We start from the raw sequence: 9574 nt of genomic DNA, 5'->3' as shown, positions 1-9574 counted from the left end.
TTGTAATGGGCAGGGCGTATCAATTACCATCAGCTTAACACCCTGCTCGTCTCGTCCCTTATTTTCATAAAAAAAAATAGAAATCACAATCTCTTCACTGTTATTTTTATTTCCTAATGGCAGACCCAATGGGCAACCTCACATTCTATAGCTCCGTCTGACGAAATTAAAATATTAAAAACATCGCAAAGTCTTACATTTTTTTTTACATTCTACCATTTACACAACATGTGGTGGTAAATGGTAAAATATAAAACTTTTAACATTCATAAGTGCCATTTTTTGAGCTATGTGATTAAATCTGGTTAATCTAACCAGATAGTAGCACAAATAGTTCACTCCTTGAATTTCTAGGGTTGCTTTGCAGTGCCTACTACTAGGTATAGTTGAGTTAAGAAGTCTTGTCCGTCAGTCATTGCCCTAAGCAATGAGTAGTAACGAGCGATTGGTCGGAAATTGAGTTCAAATATTTTTTAATATTGTATTATTTCTAACTAGCTGACCCGGCAAACGTTGTTTTGCCATATAAATTGTATTGATCTTTTCCTTGCTAGTTGATAAGAGATGGCGCTAGTTGTATTCATTAGTAACAATCACACTTCTTTTATATTTTGTATAATTCACACTATAGTTTTATAAATTATAGCCTATTTGTTATTCTGGTGTGTAAGCTATATTATTGTAAAGTTTCATCAAAATCTATTCTGTAGATTTTGCGTTAAAGAAGTACAAACATACATCCAGACATACAAACTTTCACATTTATAATATTAGTAGGATTTATCATATTATTTCTAAATATATACCCCTGAGAATTATTCTCAAATGCTGTTGAACAGTCTAGTAAATAATAAACAAAAAACAAGAATGAATAAATAAGTAAGCAAGATGTTTACTTAACAGTTGGTTATATCATGCTCGACCTTAGTACTAGAGATATAGGGTTGAGATTCCCTTACGCTGGTAACTATAGAATTTTATGACTCGCGATAATTCCAAGTGACGTTCGTGACATTATTATACACCGCTGGTGACACTTTGGTAATGGAACCCTAGCAAGTGAAGAACACGTTGGAAATATATTTTTAACCCAGTTGTCACATAAATTCCACCTTCGCACGACACGCCACAAGTTAGGATATCATCCCGACCATCTGGATGTCAAGGAGCTTTCTTCCACGTTCTACAAAGCTGTGGAATGAACTTCCTTGTGCGGTGTTTCCGGGTCGATACGATATGGGTACCTTAAAAAAAAGCGCGTACACCTTCCTTAAAGGCCGGCAACGCTCCTGTGATTCCTCTGGTGTTGCAAGAGAATGTAGGCGGCGGTGATCACTAAACACCAGGTGACCCGTACGCACGTTTGTCCTCCTTTTCCAAAAAAAAAAATACAAAGCCACTTCATGAAAAGTGAAGTATAATAAAAAGAACGTTTCGAGTAAGACAGTGTATGTTTGATACTGCTAATAGCAAACAGTTTCGTTATGAAGAGTTGACACTATGTTTGTGTGTGCTTGTGTGTGTTTTAACTGGAGTAATGCCTTGATAAATTGTGAAATTTCTTCGCCTGTCGCGAGTGCGGGTGGCTCACGTCGACCGGGAGAGATATTACAGGGATAAATCGTGAGTCCCGGCTGTGTTCCCCATGTTAGTTGCATCCAGACAGTCAATTCGATTCATAGCTTTCCGATATTCAATTGATTACAGCACGGAGATAACTTAAAGGATTGGTAATTGCTAAGTGATTACATATCTGTATGTCGTAATATCATAGTATCTCGAATAAGAATTTTATGTGTATGATTTTTTAATGAAAATAAGGGACGGGACGAGTAGGACGTTGAACTGATGGTAATTGATACGCCCTGCCCATTACAATGCAGTGCCGTTCAGTATTCTGGAAAACCAAAAAAAATCTGAACCACTTCAACTGCGCTCGTCACCTTGAGACATATTCAAATTCAAATATTTTTATTCAAAATAGGATGTGACATCACTTATTGGAAGTCAAAAAAACTACCACCCGTTCCAAAATGAATGCCTCAGACCTGAGAAGAATAGGCGCAACAAACTCATAAGATGTTAAGTGTCATTTGCCCAGTAATTTTACTAGCTATGGTGCCCTTGAGACCAAAACACAGTAATGCGTACAAGAATTGTAAATATTACTGTATAAAACTAATTACAACGACTTTTAAATATAAGTACGTTGAGTTCTGCTCTGTATCTATTTATATGGCTTTTCTCAAAAATACGCAACTACAAAGTACTTATTTATGCTAAACTGCCGAGTAAGAGAGCTTTTGTATCATGAGTACCAGTGGCATAAGGCGAAGCCGAGTGTCACAATGGCCGATTATGTGCTGTGGCTTAGGTAAAATACTTTTTACTACTAAAATAAATATGACAGTAAATGTTTAAAATCGCGCGTGAATGCTTTGCGCTGCGCATGCGCAATGACAGCCATTGTCATTGCGCAGGTCCGTGCGCTTTTTTCAATGTGAAGTTTACGACTTTTATCTTGCACTAAACGGAATGATTTTTATCTAATGATTATTATAAATGGAATGTAGCCAATTCTATGAAACTATTTAAAAGAAATTCATTCAGTGGCCTCGATGGAAATCATTGCGAAATAACTCTCAGGAATTAATAGTATTGTATTGTTTGTTTTGTAGGTTTATATGGAGTGAAATACGGATAGGGGTTGAAAAAATTATTTTGCTGTTTTTTTCCAAATTCCAGCAATTCCATTAACATTACGTCAAAATGCGAAATCCCACCAGCATCATGTTTACATCTACAATCGCCTGTTTTACTAGGAAGTTCTTGCCTCGTGCAGCCATTTTCCTGAACCGATACGACCTAGGGACCTTCAAGCATACAGCATACTCCCAACTTAAACGCCGGCAACGCATCTCTTTACCCCTGGTGTTTGCGGATGTCCATGGCCGGTTGCTTCACCACTCCCAATCACGTGAGCCTCTTGCCCGTTTGCATCTCTTAGGTAAAAAACCATTGAGGCACTTGTTCTTTCTTTTGTAGTTCTTCCTTTTCGATCTCCCAATCGCTGGTTTTTTCAAAAAGTAAAACTAGAATCCATACAAACAAGAATAATATCAATTGTAAGACCTGTGTATTTGAAAAAAAGAAATAAACATTCATTTTCGTTTAATACACGTGTGGAACTAAAGAAACCAAAAAAAACTACGTTTAAAAAAACCGACTTCTAAAACGGAAAAGTATCAAATAACTAAAAATATAATTTAATACACCTTTACCTTTAATATTAATACAATGCTATTATTTTTATGTGCTACCTATTGATAGGTTTTAAGTCGGTACCAAGCCCTAAACAAAATAAAACTGAATATTATAAACAGCTTACTTACTGTAATTATTAAGGTTGTCTGGCCACGCGTGTCTGTTCGCTTGGGTTGTTTTGTTCTAGACGAAGCTATCCCGCTCAAAGTCACGCGTGGCGAGTGTAGGTACTTGCATTTGGCTTGACACAGACTTCAAAGCTATCAATATGTAGCACATACAAAAAATAGTTTTTTATTAATATTAAAGATAAAGGTGTATTAATTAAATTTTTAGTTTTTTGATAGTTTTCCGTTTTTGATACTTTTCCGTTTTTGAAGTCGGTTTTTTAAACGTAGTTTGTTTATTTATTTTTTACATTTTAGTGTCAGTTAATAATAATTATATGATCAACCTGAATTAAAACTCCTAAAAAAGCCGTAAACAAAAAACAATTATAACATCGAGGTAAACAAAAATTTTCACAAAAAATTTTCATAAAATAAAAAACTACTGGGCCCAACTATGTAAAATTTTTTGAGACCAAATGGCATCTATTCTGCATCGAACTAAAGAAAAAAAATACGTAAATCTGATCATAAGTCTCAGAGTAATCGGTGTACATACGTATAAAATAAGATAACCTCCTCCTTTTTGAAGTCGGTTAAAAATGATCCATATTACTTTATTTCAAAATAATATATAATATAAAAATTTTCATGGCAACAGCAGTTAATATTTATAACAATAGAATATTGCCCGACGTTTTAGAATCATATCGAGTTTTCGATCCCTACTAAAGGTAATAACTGACTATTTTCCCATTTATACGTCAGTTAGGGTCTCACCCGATATGGTTGTAATTAGGAACGAATCGTTTCAAATCACTTCGACATATTATAAAGCTTGCTTGTTGTTAAAGTCAGGCTATTAATATATTGTTTGCTCATTCACAGTTCTATCAGATTAGTTGGAATACAATGGATTTGTTTACATTGTATGTAGAGACAGCAATACAAACTATTACTATGAAGTCCGCGCCACGCGATTTTTGCGGGGATATGGGCGTGGCGTCATGACGCTATCAATATTAACCAATCACATCGCTACCCGCCAAAAGTGGTATGACGCAATGTTTCGCTGCACTGTATATGTATAGGACTAAGTTATATGATAATTATTATAATAGCAACTCTTGAGATTTGGTAGCACTAAACACAATAACATAACTTCGTTAAAATATTAATATTTATTAAGTAAGCTAAGTTAATTGTACTGGTGAAAGGTAATGTTAGAATAAGCTTTGGTTTGAACTAATTAACGCGCATCAAATGTCATTTTGTTAAAAAAAAAGTCACTTGAGATGAAAAGACATTGGCGTTTAAGGGGAAAGCTTAGCGGCCGAGTTATTGAGGGTCTATGATCTTAAAGGTCTTTGATTGTACGTATAAAAATATAAAACACTAAATGATATTTTTTTTTTTCAAATAAAGTGTGTTTAGTATTAAGCCAATTGAAAATGTACCGTACCCTGAGGAATAAACTAGATTTTTAAATTAAAACGTATAAACAAAGCGTATAATAAAGCGCGTACACCTTCCTTAAAGGCCGGCAACGCTCCTGTGATTCCTCTGGTATTGCAAGAGATTGTGGGTGGCGGTGATCACTTAGCAACAGGTGACCCGTACACTCGTTTGTCCTCCTATTCCATAAAAAAAACAAACATTTATTTTTATGTTGAGAGAGGTCGTCGCAATTTCACCCGCTTAGATTTTATTGACTTTCTAATTATTACGCAGACCATCGTCTATTTCTTTATAAAATTTTCAATTGCTTCAAAGATTGGCAATAGCAAATACAAATATAATAATTGTTTTTCTGTTATAAGTCACATGCGATTTTTCCGTTCGATTTGGATGGACTTATTGAAATTCTTGGCGTGTTCCATTTGCATTAGCCCTTCAGTACAAGCTCTTTCAAGCTTTATTCTTTGTACTTTTGCTCTGTTTCCTGTACGAGTTACGTGAGAAACTCATTGCCACACTTTTAAGTCAAGATTTACATTTTAATTGTTTTACAAATTATTTCAATTATAATATATGCAAAGTGACGCAACAAAAATACTCAAATGTCAAAAACTGAAAGGCTTACACGAGTAAGTCAAAAAGAGAAAAAAAGTAAATTAATACTTTCAAAAACAAGAGTTATTGAGTATAGTAGATGCATCAATCCACACATACCGTAAATAAATAGAGGCATTATGTGAGCATTTCATAAAATAAGATATAAAATAAGTTTAACTTTAAAGGAAATAATAATTATAAAAAACACATCAAGCAGACCTCCCGGTAACAAGACCATCCAGCCACCACGAGTAGCACCCGTTCACGAGCATAAAGCATGGACCAGCCATCACCTCCCTCGACCATATTTTAGGGAAGGGAACGACCCGCCCCACGTCGCCGCCACAAGCAGAGGAATTTAAGCGAGCATGACGATACCTGTCACGAGAAATCTACCGAATAAGAAAACAATTCAAGTTCATCTACATATTATGCAATACATACAATAATATAAACTAAATGCCTCTACTTACAATTTTGTTTCAAATTACATCTCATGATAATTATTATTCTTATTAAAATTGATTAAAAACAGAAACAATATTAATATTTAAAATTTTATAACTATAATGCCATTTATCAAACTAAGACAGACATGTAACAGCCCAGCAGCTCAGTCCCAGGGGTTCCTTAGATCCAGATATTCAGATATTTTATAGTACCCTTTTGTATACAACTATTTCTTAAGCACTGATTTATATTCATTTAAAGGTAAGTTCTGAATGTCAATAGGGACCTTATTATAAAAACGTATACGTAAAACGTGCGTAAACGTAGAGGTCTATCCTCTGAATGAATTTGTGACTTTTTGAAGTCGACTTACATAAACAGCAAGCCTATCCCTATTTCTAGTATTGACATTATGAGTGTCACTAATTTTTTTAAACGAATTATTTTTTTTTTCTATAAACAAGGTTTTCATATATGTATTGCGATGTCAAAGTCAAAACTTTTATTTCCTTAATTTTTTCCCTTAGTGACACTCTTGGTCCTAATATAAAGTTGGCACGAATAGCTCGCTTCTGCAGTGTCAAAATGGTGTTAACATCGGCAGCATGTCCCCAAAGTAGAATACCGTATGTCATCAGACTATGAAAATAGCTGAAGCAGACCAACCTCGCGGTATTTTCATCTGTAAGTTGCCGAATTTTCTTAACTGCGTATGCTGCAGAACTAAGCTTTTTCGCCAAATTCATAATATGAGGACCCCACTGAAGTTTGGTATCTATGGTAATCCCTAGAAATAAGGTTGTATCTACAGGTTTCAACTCATCGTCTTTTACTACAATATTTGTGTCAACCTGTCTAACATTAGGCAGGGAAAATTTAAGACATTTGGTTTTTTTTTTTTTCATTAAGAAGGAGATTATTCGCAGTGAACTATTCCACTACTTTGGAGATAGCATTGTTCACGTCATCAAAAGCAGTATGCTGTCTATGTAGTTTAAAAAGTAAAGAAGTATCATCTGCAAACAATACTATCTCATGTTTATTTTGTACAAAGTATGGTAAATCATTTATATATACAAGGAATAGGAATGGCCCAAGAATCAAACCCTGCGGAACGCCCATGGTAATGGGAGATCCAGCTGACCTCTTACTGTTCACTTCAACCATCTGAAACCTGTTGCCCAAATAAGATTTCAGAAGGCTAAGTGCTTCTCCCTTGATACCATAATGATGTAGTTTTCTGATTAAGATTTCATGATGAACACAGTCAAATGCCTTGGATAAATCACAGAAAATATCAACGGCATCCTGACAACTATCCCAGACTTAAAAAATTTGCTGAATAAGCTCAACACCAGCATCTGTTGTTGAGCGCTTGGAGGCTTCCTTAAACCGGATGCCAGATAAGTGGGTTCCACAGTGGCGCCTTTTTCTGCCGTATAGTAATGCGCATGTGCAAGCATTTTATTTTTAAGGTAATAGAGTGCCGTACTTACTGTGTTCTTGAGATACATCTTTTACCTCGAAGCGACAAGTCAGAGTTTTGGGTATTTTAAGGATCCTCAGTGTCATTGCATTGTAATGAGCAGGGCGTATCACTTACCATCAGGTGAACCTTTTATTCTTTTTTTTTCTACTTCTTTTCACGAAACAAATTTCTTCCAAATAAATATCAGAATTTAATCAGTACATTTATATTGCCAGTATAGTGTGGAAAAGCCCTTGCTCTCTGATATCCATAATCTCGCCCGCGGGTTTACTTAGCTTTAAAATTTTATTGTAATGACCTATGAAGAGCATCGTTTGGTATAGTTTACATCTTTATAGCGAGACGCAGTGCTTATCGACAACTATTGTTAGCTCCGGGAATCAAATGGTCTCGTTTCCGTATTTAGATAAGATTCTCCATTCGCTGGGTCCTGTGTTTCTGTTGATGATGTTTCAGTTAGATAGCTCAGGGCCACTGAACAGGTAAGTCTTGTAGAAGTGTTTTTATAGTTTATTAGCAGTCTAGTAACTTAAATAACGATTTTTACGCCTCTAAATTCAAAAACATAGGACTTTCATACAATCTTCCAACTCCCATTTCACACCGTTTGGGGTGGGGGATTTTCATAGCATCCTTTTTTCCTGCACTTGCCTCCTATAAAGTTTTGTAGGCTTTGTAGTTTCTGAGATTTCGTGATGAGTCAATTACCAGTGGATGTAACTCGCTGCATATCAATGAAATTTTCGACACCTCCAACATTAATTGCTATGCAGACGACAGCACTGGTGATGCTGTATACATGGGCCATACAGGTCTCTCTCGGGAAATCGTCGACCAGTGTCGGGAAAAACTTGTGTCTTCTATCGAGTCCTCTCTCGAGAAGGTCGCGAAATGGGGTAAATTGAACCTTGTCCAATTAAACCCCCAGAAGACTCAAGTTTGCGCGTTTACCACTAAAAAACCCCATTTGTCGTATCACCGCTCTTCGACAACACTTCCCTTAAAGCCTCGCCTAGTATCGGAATACTGGGTCTCGAAATCTCGAGCGATTACCAATTTCGTGGTCATCTGGAGGGCAAAGCCAAATTGGCTTCAAAGAAACTGGGCGTCATTAATAGAGCACGGCTATACTTCAAATCGGCCCACATACTAGCGCTCTACAAAGCGCAGGTCCGGCCACATATGGAGTATTGCTGTCATCTCTGGTCTGGCGCACCCCAGTATCAGCTCGATCCATTTGACCGCGTGCAACGCAGAGCAGTTCGAATTGTCGGGGACCCAGTGCTCTGTGAACGGCTGGATCACTTGGCGTTGGGTACGTTCTACATGGGTACGACTACGACATGGGTACCTTCAAAAAAAGCGCGTACACCTTCCTTAAAGGCCGGCAACGCTCCTGTGATTCCTCTGGTGTTGCAAGAGATTGTGGGCGGCGGTGATCACTTAACAACAGGTGACCCGTATGCTCATTTGTCCTCCTATTCCATAAAAAAAAATAGATTTGAAAACAAACAAAATTTATTAACGATGCGGGACTCCAACTCGCAACCTCTCGCGTTCCGTGCGAGCGCTCATCCACTGAGCTAACCGTTCAAGTGGCGTATCGTTGATAAATCTTGTATGTCTTGTTCAATTATCAGGTTGGGGCTTCATCTACAAGATCTACTTTACGGTTGATAACCTGCTCAACCCACAACTTACATGATGTCGCTTTTTCAAACCTAAACAATTTGTTGTTTTTAAAAGTAATATCCCTCACAGGGAAGTATTGAATTTAATTTGTGTAAATAGCGAATGATTTTATTAGTTTTTGTTGATAAGCTAATATTATCCCATTGAACAATCAACAAATTCGATCCAAACTTACGATAAAACTTCGTCCAACACTCAATTATTTACGGCCTTGCGGAACTTAGGTCATCTTGAAACCAATTTAATATATTCATTTCATACCTCTATATTCCAGTTAAGTAGAGGAATGTGAGTACGCGGCTAATCGTGATACATTTATACAATAACATAGCAATAAATACAGATTTGAAACTGAAATGGAATGAATAAACTCGTTGAATTTATTGCGGGAATTGTTATCACTTGCCTACCCTTAGAATCTTAAGCGAATGTCCAAGTAAGTAATAGCATATTGTCTAGCATTCTGGATCTAAGTAACGTTGCTGATTGTTTTAAATGTTACATTATAGACTGCTGT

Source organism: Leptidea sinapis, chromosome 18 (assembly GCF_905404315.1).
Source record: "Leptidea sinapis chromosome 18, ilLepSina1.1, whole genome shotgun sequence".
Lineage (NCBI taxonomy): Eukaryota > Metazoa > Arthropoda > Insecta > Lepidoptera > Pieridae > Leptidea > Leptidea sinapis.
This window is presented reverse-complemented; position numbering follows the sequence as displayed.